Genomic DNA, 4,868 nt, shown 5'->3' on the forward strand with positions numbered 1-4,868 from the left:
CAATTAGACATATATATCAGTATCCTACTCAGATCAGACTATCCACATATTAGATCTCGTATAATAGGGTTTGATTAGCCCTTACCGACCCTACAGTAGGCCCATAGTCGATCAGAACAACCCGTGCGATCCTAAGAAAAATTTTAGAATTTTTGGCCCATATTCTCGTGTGGGCCCACACGCCCAAATTGGCCTTGCTCTTGTGGGCCACACAGCCTAGCCCAAAACCCACATGTCCAATCTGGCCTAGCCTTTGTGGCCTACACGACTACACATTCACTATCACACGGCCATGTCTCGCGCACAGCCACACCTTCGACACTCACACGACATATCCCTGAATTTTCTCCCACTCCCCACCCACAACTACCTCAGAATTTCGGTTCTACCAAACCTCTACTAAACACCCGAATCAAAAATTAACATCCTTACTCGCACAGGGATTCAAACACAAAACCTCCAACAAACTAACTCCTTACCACCAGACCAGTAAGCCCATTCTAGTATGAATTTACAAACAATATTACATAAGCCTACCCAACAGGGATAAGGCTAGGATAAAAAATAATAAAATTTCCAAAGAATGGGATATGAACCCAATACCTCATACACATATCCAAAACACTTAACCACTAAAACAAGTACACATTTGTATTAAGATTCACAGAAACAGAAATAAATTATTCAAGGTGTTACAGCAATTCATATGTACCTTTTGCTAATGTAGTACTATTTTATCTCATATCTCATATTAGCAAATAATTTAAAAATTAAAACAAAATGAAAAGTTAAAATAAAAAGTAAAAAATAATTGAATTTTATTTCAAAGGGAATATATATTTTATTAATAAATAAAAGTTAAACTTTCTTTTCTTATTATCATGAACTTAATTCTTGTAGAAAAATAAAACTTTAAATGAATCAAATTAATATATAATATATTATAAAGAGCTCATATTTCCGGCTTAAATTTTCCTCATGGGCAATGAATTTTCTTCCAAGACCCCAATTTTCCAAAATAGCATTTATAGTTTGTTGAATATAATTTCTATATACCCCAAAATTTCCTTTTTAAAGTTTTTGCAAAAAAGTATTTAGACTGTGTTTGAACCAAGAATTTTAAAATTTTTGAGATTTTTAAAAAATCTAGCCTTTTAAAATTTATCCATTCATAATGCTAGCATTCGTAATTATTTTGATTGGATAAATAATTGATTTAGGAAAAATTAGGTTATTAAAATTTTACAAATTAAAAAATAATTATATTAAAAATAAATAATATAAAAAATATGATTTGAATATAATTATATTTGTAAAAACTATAAATAGTTCTAATAAATAAATTTTAAAATATAAATTAGAATTAAATAAAAACTATTTTTGAAGTTTAAATTTTTTTTAGTGGAACCATGTGTATTAAATCAAATAAATTTATGAGAAAATTTGAAAAAAAACCACATCTTTAGAAAAAAAATTGAAACAAGAAAGTGAGATACTAAAACCGTCTCTTGAAATTACTTACAAATTTTGAAATTCATCAAATATTTATTCAAATAAATAAATTTAATTTTAAAATTTCAAAAACCTTTTGAAAAGAAGAAAATCGATGGATTGACCCGATTTGAACCGATGGAATTTGATCAGTTTTGATTCATTTTTTTATATTCAATTCGATTTGAGTTTACAAAACAAAAATACTCTAAGATAAATTGAAATATTTCTTCAAAGTCAACCCAAATTGAATTATGATCACCCTTGATATATTTCGAATAATTATTTTGTTGGGTGAGTATTTGGTACTCTAATGGTACACTTTTATAATTCCATAGGTATAATTATAAATTTGTGTTCCATTTTAAAAAAAAAAATTATTATACCTTAAATACATAGTGTATCAAATATTTTTCGAACCTTGTTTCTGGAAACACATTTAAGTACGCTAAAGTCTATATCTTCCTTCATTGACAATAAAATCAATATTAATCAAACTAAAACTTAATTTAAGGTTGACAAGTTTAAAACTACAAATGGAGATAAAAGTTTGAAAACTAAGTCCCACTCCCACTTTCTTTACTTTTTAGGTCTTAAAAGCCAAAAGAAAGAAAAGAAAATGGAAGACATGGAAATTGAATCAGAATATTTTTCTAAATGTTTGGCTATTATTAAGCAAAATTTTGAAAACCATTACTACTTCTTGCATTCCCAAACTTTTTCCTAAGAGAAAAATAAAACTTTTATATACTTTAGTGTGGCTTTCGAGCTCTTGATTATTTGTTTATATTAAATTACAAAATAAAAATTTGAAAGTTAAAATATGCTCTAAGTCACTCTACATTTTATATATTTGGATTTTAGTCTCTTACTTTTATTTTTAAAAATTTAATCCCTATATTTTTTTGAATTTAAAAATCAAAGTCAAATAGTTATTGCCATTAAAATTATTCTATTAAATTTAATGGTGTGACATTTGAAATTAAAAGAATATATCCACTTCGATAGTCTTGTAACAATAAAATTAATTTTAAAAATGTTAATTAAGTTTGGTTTCTTAAACACTAGTTTAAAATCAACTAAGTCATTGGAATAAATCCCAATCTCATGGTTTATTTGCTATTTAAAAATTAGCCAGAAATTTTTTTTAGGAGAACTGAAATCAAATTGTAATTTTTACGATAGTAAAAATATAATTTTACTGTTTTAACAGCTTATATCTTTATAATTTTTAAAAGATTAAATCAAATTTGCAAAAAATCTTCAAGTATAAGTTTATTTTACTTGATGATAACATGCGCACATTTGGGGCTAATGGTTGGACTTGGAATTAAGCTCAGGGTCAAAATTGGTTATATAATGGAACTACATGACTTGGTGTGGGTCTAATGCTATAAGAATTTTGTATTATATTGATCGATAAAATAGCCCAAAAATTGCAAATAGCAGCGCAAACATAAGGTTGCCAAGAATTGCGGCCCTTAATTTTATTTTTAAGTTACCTTTAATTTGTTGTTCATAGTAATGTTTCTTTACAATAGTTAAATAAAAAAAATAATTGATATGGCTAATGACATTGATATGGTGACCTACTTCAAGTGAAGTGGCTATTTATATTATTTTAAATGAAAAAACATAACTATTGAATATCAGAGTAATATAGGACAAAACATGATCCAACATCATAGCAAAACACATGACAGTAAACAAATCTTCACCCAATGCTTTAGCAATATATTCAGCCACAACATTAATTATATTCTCTGATATATTAACCAAATCCACACTCCCAATTATATCCATGTATGAAGAATCTAATTGAAGACATGTAATAATTTGTTAAAACAGTCGAATTTTTTTCTTTCCATTCTGTATCAATCATTTTTCTTATTGCATAAAAAAAAATCAATTTTAGAAGTTTGTAGGGAATCAAAAGGGCACTGACAGCCAAAGTTGAAAATTTTTAATTTAGTTTGTTATAAATAAAAAAAACTATAAGTTAATATATAGTGAAATTATAATTTTATCTCGAAAATAAAAAAAATTTCAATTCAATCGTCTTATAAAGGGAAAAATACCAAAAAAAGCCATTTTTTAAAAAATTTAGCGAAATGGGCCCGGTATTTTATTATTTACCGGAATGGGCCCTTTTCCCCTAAATTGCATCCATGTCAGCACGATGTCAGGGGACGTGTTAGCAAATCGCGTCCACGTCAGAGTGCTTTATGTCCACGTCAGCAAAGCGCACTGACGTGGAAGCAATTTGCTACCACGTAGAACGCTCCTGGGGACATGATTTAGCCATGTTTTCCACGTTAGGATTTTTAGGGTTTTTGGAGAAAAAAGTAAACAAATAAGGGATTAGGGTTTAGGGTTTCGTAATTAAATTAATTAAAACTTATTCAAAATTGGATTACGTTTCGTGTTTATGGGTTTTTAAGATAAAATCAAAGCAAGATGATTTATCAAAAGGATTTTTGAAGTCGCGCCCACGTGTACGCGCTTTTGCTATAGTAGGTCCTGGAAAAATAATTTCGAGTTGACGTTTCTGAGCAAATAATTTAAAAACGCTTCAAGCAGGATGTTTTATGAGAAGAATTTGTGAAATCGCACCCTTGTGGACGCACTTTTGCTACAGTTGGTCCTAAAAGAAATAATTTTGAGTTGACGTTTCTGAGCAAATAGTTAAAAAAAACGCTTCAAGTAGGATGCTTTATGAGAAGAATTTGTGAAATCGCGCCCACGTGGACGGGCTTTTGCTACAGTAGGTCCTGAAAAAATAATTTCGAGTTGACATTTCTAAGCAAATAGTATAAAAAAACGCTGCAAGCAGGATGCTATTTGAGAAGAATTTTTGAAAACGCGAAGAATTTGTGAAATCGCTCCCTCGTGGACGCGCTTTTGCTACAGTAGGTCCTGGAAAAATAATTTCAACTTGACGTTTCTGAGCAAATAGTATAAAATCGCTTCTAGCAGGATGCTTATGAGACGAATTTGTGAAATTGCGCCCACATGGACGCGCTTTTGCTTCAGTAGCATGTTTGGGCTGAGGCTATAAATGAGGCAAACAATGTTCTCAGAATGCATAAGTCACAGCAGAAACAATTTAGAGAGGCTAAGAAGGTTAGAGTTTCAAATATGAGTGAACATATTAGTGCTGTTATTTACTACGATGGTGAGGTTTGCCACACCGAGAATGGTGTTGTTTTTTTGTCGAAAAATACAGTGCGACTGGTTTTTAACCAGAACATAGATTTGACAGAACTTCGTAAAAGTATTAGGCATAAAATTTTTAGAACGACGCCAATGAAAGTTCTGTCTATTACGTACTCGATTTTGTTCTTCTGTTGATCCGGTGACATATGACTCGTTCAATA

Source organism: Gossypium hirsutum, chromosome D11 (genome assembly GCF_007990345.1).
Source record: "Gossypium hirsutum isolate 1008001.06 chromosome D11, Gossypium_hirsutum_v2.1, whole genome shotgun sequence".
In the NCBI taxonomy this organism is placed as follows: domain Eukaryota; kingdom Viridiplantae; phylum Streptophyta; class Magnoliopsida; order Malvales; family Malvaceae; genus Gossypium; species Gossypium hirsutum.